We start from the raw sequence: 11,098 nt of genomic DNA on the forward strand, positions 1-11,098 counted from the left end.
GAGTCTGTTTATCAGTTTCTTAAGTTTCTTGGTAATTTCTCAGAACAAGAATAGACTGACGAGTTTCAGAAGAAAGTTCTTTTTTTTCTGGCCATTTTGAGCCTGTAATCTAACCCACAAATGCTGATGCTCCAGATACTCAACTAGTCTAAAGAAAGTTGTATTGCTTCTTAAATCGATCGACACAACAGTTTTCAACTGTGCTAACATAATTGCAAAAGGGTTTTCTAATTATCAATTAGCCTTTTAAAATTATAAACTTGGATTAGCTAACACAACATGCCATTGGAACACAGGAGTGATGGTAGCTGATAATGGGCCTCTGTACTCCTATGTAGATATTCCATAAAAACAATCAGCCGTTTCCAGCTACAATAGTCATTTACAACATTAACAATGTCTACACTGTATTTCTGATCAATTTGTTGTTATTTTAATTGACAAAAAAAAGGACATTTCTAAGTGACCCTAAACCCCTGCTGATACCATAAGTCGTATGTAGGTGTCAAGTGTAGACACGACCTGGTCTCTACACTTGATACTTACATGTGACTTCTGCTACAGTATCAGAATACGGAAATCCCATTGAAAAGACTGGTCTAGACACACAAAAGTTGTTATGTCATCTGATTTGTGTTCAGATCTTGCCTGGTATGGCAATAGCACTGCCCTCGATCACATGGCGCCAAATAGGGTGGTGCGGACAGTCCAGTACATCACTGAAGCCGAGTTTCTGCCATCCAGGACATCTACACTATATATACAGTACAATGACATTCTAGACGATTCTGTGCTTCCAACTTTGTGGCAACAGTTTGGGGAAGGCCCTTTCCTGTTTCAGCATGACAATGCCCCTGTGCACAAAGTGAGGTCCATACAGAAATCGTTTGTCGAGATTGGTGTGGAAGAACTTGACTGGCCTGCACAAAGCCCTGACCTCAACCCCATCGAACACCTTTGTGATGAATTGGAACTCCGACTACGAACTAATCGCCCAACCATCTGTGCCCGACCTCACTAATGCTCTTGTGGCTGAATAGAAGCAAGTTCCCGCAGCAATGTTCCAACATCTAGTGGAAAGACGTTTTCTAGCTATGCCGGGCATTATCAGTTCATTGTTAGGGATGTATCCAAATTAAGGTCAATAGAAAACAGCTACTTTGCTGTTATTCTGCCTGCAGAGGTAGTGACTGTGTTAGCTGCAAGGGATAGGAATGTTGCCAGCGAGCATGATGACAGAACATAAAGAACGAATGACTAGGTCGCGTTGCTAGCGACCAAAAGATGATAAAAGTATTAATTTGTTTATATAAATGAAAATGTCAACAAAAGATATGTAATTTTACCGGGAAATGTGTGTTTTCATATTGTTTTCTTTGGCAACTACGGGTATAAGCGGGATAAACGCCTCCGTTCTGTACATTACCTTGGAAGAAGGGACTCTGTCCACCTTTTCCAGCTGCATGTAATATACAGAACTTCTGTGTTTATCCCTTACATGTACCACGGGTATGACAAAACAAATATTGTACTCTTCTAATTACATTGTTAATCAGTTTATAATAGTGATAAAGCACCTCCTGGGGGTTTGTGGTATATGGCCAATATACCATGTCTAAGAGCTGTATCCAGGCACTCCGCATTGCGTCCTGCATTATAACAGCCCTTACACGGAACCCAAACCGGCTGTGCGCCACCGTGCATAAATTAATGTTGTCGTCCCACACCAAACGCAATCACGACACGCAGATTAAAATATCAAAACAAACTCTGAACCAATTACATTAATTTGGGGACAGGTCGAAAAGCATTAAACATGTATGGCAATTTAGCTAGCTAGCTTGCACTTGCCCAAAGTCCTCAACTGCGACAATTAATCCACACATAAAATGGTCAACTGAATCGTTTCTAGTCATCTCTCTTCCTTCCAGTCTTTTTCTTCTCTTGACTTTATATTGCCATTGGCAACTTTCATAAATTAGGGGCATTACTGCCACTGACCTCGTTCGTCTTCAGTCACCCATGTTGGTATAACCAATGAGGAGATGGCACGTGGGTACCTGCTTCTACAAACCAATGAGGATATGGGAGAGGCAGGACTTGCAGCGCGATCTGCGTCAGAAATAGAACCGATTTCTATTTTAGCCCTTGGCAACGCAGACGCTCGTTGGCGAGCGCGCAATAATCGAATAACATGGATTTCTAAATTAATTTTGTAAGGCAGGCGATGCGAGCGCTGTGGTCAGCCTATTACGTTTCGAACACACCCCACAGTGTCATTGAGCAAAATGCAGTGGTTTGCGAAAGTATTCATACGCCTTGGCATTTTTCCTATTTTGTTGCCTTACAACCTGGATTTAAAATAGATTTTTGGGGGGTTTGTATCATTTGATTTACACAACATGCCTACCACTTTGAAGATGCAAAATATTTTTTATTGTGAAGCAAACAAGAAATAAGACAAAAAAACAGAACTTGAGCGTGCATAACTATTCATCTCCCCCCCAAAGTCAACACTTTGTAGAGCCAACTTTTTCAGCAATTACTGCCACCACCATGCTTCACTGTGGGGATGGTGTTCTCTGGGTGATGGGAGGTGTTGGGTTTGCGCCAGACATAGTGTTTTCCTTGATGGCCAAGTTAGCTCAATTTTAGTCTCATCTGACCAGAGTACCTTCTTCGATATGTTTGGGGAGTTTCCCACATGCCTTTTGGGTAACACCAAACGTGTTTGCTTATTTTTTTCTTTAAGCAATGGGTTTTTTCTGGCCACTCTTCCATAAAGCCCAGCTTTGTGGAGTGTATGGCTTAAAGTGGTCCCATGGACAGATATGCCAATCTTCGCTGTGGAGCTTAACAGCTCCTTATCTTTGGTCTCGTTGTTGCCTCTAATTAATGCCCTCCTTGCCTAGTCTGTGAGTTTTGGTGGGCGGCCCTCTCTTGGCAGGTTTGTTGTGGTGCCATATTATTAAATTTTTTTAATAATGTATTTAATGGTGCTCTGTGGGATGTTAAAAGTTTCTGATCTTTTTTTATACCCCAACCCTGATCAAGCGTTAACCGTGGTACAGTGCATTCGGACCCCTTGACTTTTTCCACATTTTGTTACGTTACAGCCTTATTCTAAAATTGATTAAATAAAAACATTTCCTCAACACAATACCCAATGACAAAGCGAAACAGGTTTTTATAAATTTTTGCAAAACATAAATACAATAAAAACAGAAAACAGTAGAGGTCGACCGATTCATCGGCATTAATTAGGGTCGATTTCAAGTTTTCAAAAATAATTGTTAAATCGGCATTTTTGGTCGCCGATTACATTGCATTCTATGAGGAAACTGTGTGGTAGGCTGACCACCTGTTATGCGAGTGCAGCAAGGAGCCAAGGTAAGTTGCTAGCTAGCATCAAACTTAAATTGTTTTTTATAATCAATCTTCACAATCACTAGTTAACCTAGTAATATCATCAACCATGTGTAGTTAACTAGCTTGTCCTGCGTTGCATATAATCAATGCGGTGCCTGTTAAATTATCATCGAATCATAGCCTACTTCGCCAAACGGGATGATTTAACAAAAGCGCATTTGTTATATAAATGTTCATACACATAGCTCATATATTATACAGCGCTAAGCCAAACCGCCTGACTCAAGTCATCTTACGTACCCCTGCTAAAACAGGAACTAGCTCACACAGCCAGCAATAAAACTACCCCCCTAAAACGACCCCCTCAGCTCTGTTGTCTCACGACCCCAGGAAACAAAGACATTCCATCGCACGAACACATACACCCAGCCATAAAAACTGCCCCTCTCAGTTCTCTACCTCACGAACCCCTGACACAAATATCTCCTTGTATAAACACACATCTCACCCCCCTCTACTGGTCGGGTGCTCAGAGCAGAAGGCTCTGCTGTGCATCAATGGGGCTCCTGCTCTGGCTAGAGCAGGTCCGCCTCCAACCCTACGGGACCATTCAGAAGGCGTCACGACAAGACTACCTACTTTATTCTATGTATAAAAATGACTGTAAACCCTTGTATAAGTCTCTTTTTCACCTGACTCCTCCTCCTCCACTGAGTTATATGAACTAGATCCGTGCACGTAAAACTGCGGGACAAGATATCTTTTGACTCATTAAAACTGCCTTTTGTTACAACTGAAATCCACTCTGTCCAGCGCCCGTAATTTGGTCTCGACTCTCCAGTATTTAAACACTAACACATTCATGAAAAAAGCTGAATCGTTGCACGAATCTACCTAACCATAAACATCAATGCCTTTCTTAAAATCAATAAACAGAAGTAAAAAAATTTAAACCTGCATATTTAGTTAAAAGAAATTCATGTTAGCAGGAAATATTTTTATTTATTTTATTTCACCTTTATTTAACCAGGTAAGTTGAGAACAAGTTCTCATTTACAATTGCGACCTGGCCAAGATAAGCAAAGCAGTTTGACACATACACAAAAAAAAACATACAACAACACAGAGTAAAACATGGAGTAAAAAAAACATACAGTCAATAATAGAGTAGAAAAAATAACTCTATATACAATGTGAGCAAGTGAGGTGCGATAAGGGAGGTAAAGGCAAAAAAGTAAGTAAACACTGGAATGGTTGATTTGCAGTGGAAGAATGTGCAAAGTAGAGATAGAAATAATGGGGTGCAAAGGAGCAAAATAAATAAATAAGGTAGGGAAAGAGGTAGTTGTTTGGGCTAAATTATAGATGGGCTATATACAGGTGCAGTAATCTGTGAGATGCTCTGACAGCTGGTGATGGAGATAAGTGTTTCCAGTTTCAGAGATTTTTGTAGTTTGTTCCAGTCATTGGCAGCAGAGAACTGGAAGGAGAGGCGGCCAAAGGAAGAATTGGTTTTGGGGGTGACCAGAGGGATATACCTGCTGGAGCGCGTGCTACAGGTGGGTGCTGCTATGGTGACCAGCGAGCTGAGATAAGGGGGGACTTTACCTAGCAGGGTCTTGTAGATGACCTGGAGCCAGTGGGTTTGGCGACGAGTATGAAGCGAGGGCCAGCCAACGAGAGCGTACAGAACGCAGTGGTGGGTAGTATATGGGGCTTTGGTGACAAAACGGATGGCACTGTGATAGACTGCATCCAATTTATTGAGTAGGGTATTGGAGGCTATTTTGTAAATGACATCGCCGAAGTCGAAGATTGGTAGGATGGTCAGTTTTACAAGGGTATGTTTAGCAGCATGAGTGAAGGATGCTTTGTTGCGAAATAGGAAGCCAATTCTAGATTTAACTTTGGATTGGAGATTTTATGTGAGTCTGGAAGGAGAGTTTACAGTCTAACCAGACACCTAGGTATTTGTAGTTGTCCACATATTCTAAGTCTGAGCCGTTCAGAGTAGTGATGTTGGACAGGCGGGCAGGTGCAGGCAGTGATCGGTTGAAGAGCATGCATTTAGTTTTACTTGTATCCAGAGCAATTGGAGGCCACGGAGGCATTGAACATCAATGGTGTAAACAGAGAAGAGAGTCGGTCCAAGAATTGAACCCTGTGGCACCCCCATAGAGACTGCCAGAGGCCCGGACAACAGACCCTCCGATTTGACACACTGAACTCTATCAGAGAAGTAGTTGGTGAACCAGGCGAGGCAATCATTTGAGAAACCCAAGGCTGTCGAGTCTGCCGATGAGGATGTGGTGATGGACATAGTTGAAAGCCTTGGCCAGATCAATGAATACGGCTGCACAGTATTGTTTCTTATCGATGGCGGTTAAGATATCGTTTAGGACCTTGAGCGTGGCTGAGGTGCACCCATGACCAGCTCTGAAACCAGATTGCATAGCGGAGAAGGTATGGTGGGATTCTAAATGGTCAGTAATCTGTTTGTTGGTATGCTAGATATAGGTCTGTAGCAGTTTGGGTCAAGAGTGTACCCCCCTTTGAAGAGGGGGATGACCGCAGCTGCTTTCCAATCTTTGGGAATCTCAGACGACACGAAAGAGAGGTTGAACAGGCTAGTAATAGGGGTGGCAACAATTTCGGCAGATAATTTTAGAAAGAAAGGGTCCAGATTGTCTAGCCTGGCTGATTTGTAGGGGTCCAGATTTTGCAGCTCTTTCAGAATATCAGCTAACTGGATTTGGGAGAAGGAGAAATGGGGAAGGCTTGGGCGAGTTGCTGTGGGGGGTGCAGTGCTGTTGACCGGGGTAGGGGTAGCCAGGTGGAAAGCATGGCCAGCTGTAGAAAAATGCTTATTGAAATTCTCAATTATAGTGGATTTATCGGTGGTGACAGTGTTTCCTATCTTCAGTGCAGTGGGCAGTTGGGAGGAGGTGTTCTTATTCTCCATGGACTTTACAGTGTCCTATAACTTTTTTGAGTTTGTGTTGCAGGAAGCAAATTTCTGCTTGAAAAATCTAGCCTTGGCTTTTCTAACTGCCTGTGTATATTGGTTTCTAGCTTCCCTGAAAAGTTGCATATCACCTGGGGCTGTTCGATGCTAATGCAGAACGCCATAGGATGTCTGTGTTGGTTAAGGGCAGTCAGGTCTGGAGAGAACCAAGGGCTATATCTGTTCCTGGTTCTACATTTCTTGAATGGGGCATGCTTAATTAAGATGGTGAGGAAGGCATTTAAAAAAACAAAAAACAGGCATCCTCTACTGGCGGGATGAGATCAATATCAACAACCCGGTCGCATTCCGCTTCGCTCCACAGGTAGTATCACATTTTCATTTCATTTCATTACAGTACAACGGTTTGATTTGTTTGATCGTAGCTAGCTACATAGCCGTCTTTGTATCAAAGATAATTGTGTAGTCTAGAGCGATTTTCTAGGTTAGCTAGCCAGCTATTGTCGTTCTTTTAATGCAACGTAACGTAATCAACACTGCTAGCTAGCCAGCTAGCCCCCGAATAGCAGCACTGTAGAAACTAACACACTCAACGGAACGACTTTATTAGTGTAGTGTCAACAACGCAGCCACTGCCAGCTAGCCTACAAAGTCAACAACGCAGCCACTGCCAGCTAGCCTACTTCAGCAGTACTGTATCATTTTAATCATTTTAGTCAATAAGATTCTTGCTACGTAAGCTTAACTTTCTGAACATTCGAGACGTGTAGTCCACTTGTCATTCCAATCTCCTTTGCATTAGCGTAGCCTCTTCTGTAGCCTGTCAACTATGTGTCTGTCTATCCCTGTTCTCTCCTCTCTGCACAGACCATACAAACGCTCCACACCGCGTGGCCGCGGCCACCCTAATCTGGTGGTCCCAGCGCGCACGACCCACGTGGAGTTCCAGGTCTCCGGTAGCCTCTGGAACTGCCGATCCGCGGCCAACAAGGCAGAGTTCATCTCAGCCTATGCCTCCCTCCAGTCCCTCGACTTCTTGGCACTGACGGAAACATGGATCACCACAGATAACACTGCTACTTCTACTGCTCTCTCTTCGTCCGCCCACGTGTTCTCGCACACCCCGAGAGCTTCTGGTCAGCGGGGTGGTGGCACCGGGATCCTCATCTCTCCCAAGTGGTCATTCTCTCTTTCTCCCCTTACCCATCTGTCTATCGCCTCCTTTGAATTCCATGCTGTCACAGTTACCAGCCCTTTCAAGCTTAACATCCTTATCATTTATCGCCCTCCAGGTTCCCTCGGAGAGTTCATCAATGAGCTTGATGCCTTGATAAGCTCCTTTCCTGAGGACGGCTCACCTCTCACAGTTCTGGGCGACTTTAACCTCCCCACGTCTACCTTTGACTCATTCCTTTCTGCCTCCTTCTTTCCACTCCTCTCCTCTTTTGACCTCACCCTCTCACCTTCCACCCCTACTCACAAGGCAGGCAATACGCTCGACCTCATCTTTACTAGATGCTGTTCTTCCACTAACCTCATTGCAACTCCCCTCCAAGTCTCCGACCACTACCTTGTATCCTTTTCCCTCTCGCTCTCATCCAACACTTCCCACACTGCCCCTACTCGGATGGTATCGCGCCGTCCCAACCTTCGCTCTCTCTCCCCGCTACTCTCTCCTCTTCCATCCTATCATCTCTTCCCTCTGCTCAAACCTTCTCCAACCTATCTCCTGATTCTGCCTCCTCAACCCTCCTCTCCTCCCTTTCTGCATCCTTTGACTCTCTATGTCCCCTATCCTCCAGGCCGGCTCGGTCCTCCCCTCCCGCTCCGTGGCTCGACGACTCATTGCGAGCTCACAGAACAGGGCTCCGGGCAGCCGAGCGGAAATGGAGGAAAACTCGCCTCCCTGCGGACCTGGCATCCTTTCACTCCCTCCTCTCTACATTTTCCTCTTCTGTCTCTGCTGCTAAAGCCACTTTCTACCACTCTAAATTCCAAGCATCTGCCTCTAACCCTAGGAAGCTCTTTGCCACCTTCTCCTCCCTCCTGAATCCCCTCCCCCCTCTCTGCAGATGACTTCGTCAACCATTTTGAAAAGAAGGTCGACGACATCCGATCCTCGTTTGCTAAGTCAAACGACACCGCTGGTTCTGCTCACACTGCCCTACCCTGTGCTCTGACCTCTTTCTCCCCTCTCTCTCCAGATGAAATCTCGCGTCTTGTGACGGCCGGCCGCCCAACAACCTGCCCGCTTGACCCTATCCCCTCCTCTCTTCTCCAGACCATTTCCGGAGACCTTCTCCCTTACCTCACCTCGCTCATCAACTCATCCCTGACCGCTGGCTACGTCCCTTCCGTCTTCAAGAGAGCGAGAGTTGCACCCCTTCTGAAAAAACCTACACTCGATCCCTCCGATGTCAACAACTACAGACCAGTATCCCTTCTTTCTTTTCTCTCCAAAACTCTTGAACGTGCCGTCCTTGGCCAGCTCTCCCGCTATCTCTCTCAGAATGACCTTCTTGATCCAAATCAGTCAGGTTTCAAGACTAGTCATTCAACTGAGACTGCTCTTCTCTGTATCACGGTGGCGCTCCGCACTGCTAAAGCTAACTCTCTCTCCTCTGCTCTCATCCTTCTAGACCTATCGGCTGCCTTCGATACTGTGAACCATCAGATCCTCCTCTCCACCCTCTCCGAGTTGGGCATCTCCGGCGCGGCCCACGCTTGGATTGCGTCCTACCTGACAGGTCGCTCCTACCAGGTTTCGTGGCGAGAATCTGTCTCCTCACCACGCGCTCTCACCACTGGCGTCCCCCAGGGCTCTGTTCTAGGCCCTCTCCTATTCTCGCTATACACCAAGTCACTTGGCTCTGTCATAACCTCACATGGTCTCTCCTATCATTGCTATGCAGACGACACACAATTAATCTTCTCCTTTCCCCCTTCTGATGACCAGGTGGCGAATCGCATCTCTGCATGCCTGGCAGACATATCAGTGTGGATGACGGATCACCACCTCAAGCTGAACCTCGGCAAGACGGAGCTGCTCTTCCTCCCGGGGAAGGACTGCCCGTTCCATGATCTCGCCATCACGGTTGACAACTCCATTGTGTCCTCCTCCCAGAGCGCTAAGAACCTTGGCGTGATCCTGGACAACACCCTGTCGTTCTCAACCAACATCAAGGCGGTGGCCCGTTCCTGTAGGTTCATGCTCTACAACATCCGCAGAGTACGACCCTGCCTCACACAGGAAGCGGCGCAGGTCCTAATCCAGGCACTTGTCATCTCCCGTCTGGATTACTGCAACTCGCTGTTGGCTGGGCTCCCTGCCTGTGGCTGTTCCACTGGATGTCATAAGGTGAACGCACCAATTTGTAAGTCGCTCTGGATAAGAGCGTCTGCTAAATGACTTAAATGTAATGTAAATGTAAATATCCTTCCAGGATACCCCGGCCAGGTCAATTAGAAAGGCCTGCTCGCTGAAGTGTTTCAGGGAGCGTTTGACAGTGATGAGTGTGTTGGATCCTGTGTTTTACATTATAGCCATTACCATATATATGATTGAATATTATCTGCTGTTGGCTTGTGTGGATGTATGTATGTGTTATGCAACATAGCTGACTTGAAACATTGTTAAAAGTGTCAGGGCCATGGGACTTTCTCATGATGGAAAAATACAGAGTAGCATGGGGTGTTGCAGAACAAGCAGTCTTTTGTTAGATAACAGGAGCCAGGTGCGAGATAACGGTATGGAGCATGAGCGCATGGATGTTCTTCACAGCAACAGTTACATCGATCAACAGAAGCGCCAAGAGGCAGGGACCCGCCTGAGCGCCTGCAATAGGCTGAGCAAGTTTAAACCACGCCCAGTCTCTACTGTGATAGGCCAACAGACGGGTTGGAACTGTCTATCACAGTATAAAGAATACTGTTCACATACATCTTGTCAGTTCTCTGTTCTGCCCTGCGTGGTATTACAGCGAGCCCGTATATACGAAAGTTGCATTTGCCATTTATTACTTAGCTAATAAAAAATACATAGTATAAAATCGGTGATTCATTGTTTTATTTATCCTGATACCAGATTCGAATTTACGCAACCCTAATAAGTGGAGGTCGTTTGACGCTGACCCATTACGGATGCAGGCAATGAGGCAGTGATCGCTGAGCTCTTGGCTGAACACAGCAGAGATGTATTTAGAGGGCAAGTTGGTTAGGATGATATCTATGAGGGTGCCCGTGTTTACGGCTTTGGGGTGGTACCTGGTAGGTTCATTGATAATTTGTGTGAGATTGAGGGCATCAAGTTTAGATTGTAGGATGGCTGGGGTGTTAAGCATGTTCCAGTTTAGTTCGCCTAGCAGCACGAGCTCTGAAGATAGATGGGGGGCAATCAGTTCACATATGGTGTCCAGAGCACAGCTGGGGGCAGAGGGCGGTGTATAGCAGGCGGCAACGGTGAGAGACTTGTTTTTAGAGGTGGATTTTTAAAAGTAGTTCAAATTGTTTGGGTACAGACCTGAGTAGTAGGACAGAACTCTTCAGGCTATCTTTGCAGTAGATTGCAACACCGCCCCCTTTGATATTAACTAGGGAAATTGTATCACTTCTCTTGTGTTCATTGCACGCAGAGTCAGGGTATATGCAACAGTTTGGACCGCCTGGCAAACTAATATGCCAGAATTTTAGATAATTATGACATAAAATTGAAGGTTGTGCAATGTAACAGCAATATTTAGACTTCGGGTTGCCACCCGTTCGATA

Source organism: Oncorhynchus nerka, linkage group LG21 (genome assembly GCF_034236695.1).
Source record: "Oncorhynchus nerka isolate Pitt River linkage group LG21, Oner_Uvic_2.0, whole genome shotgun sequence".
Taxonomy (NCBI): Eukaryota; Metazoa; Chordata; class Actinopteri; order Salmoniformes; family Salmonidae; genus Oncorhynchus; species Oncorhynchus nerka.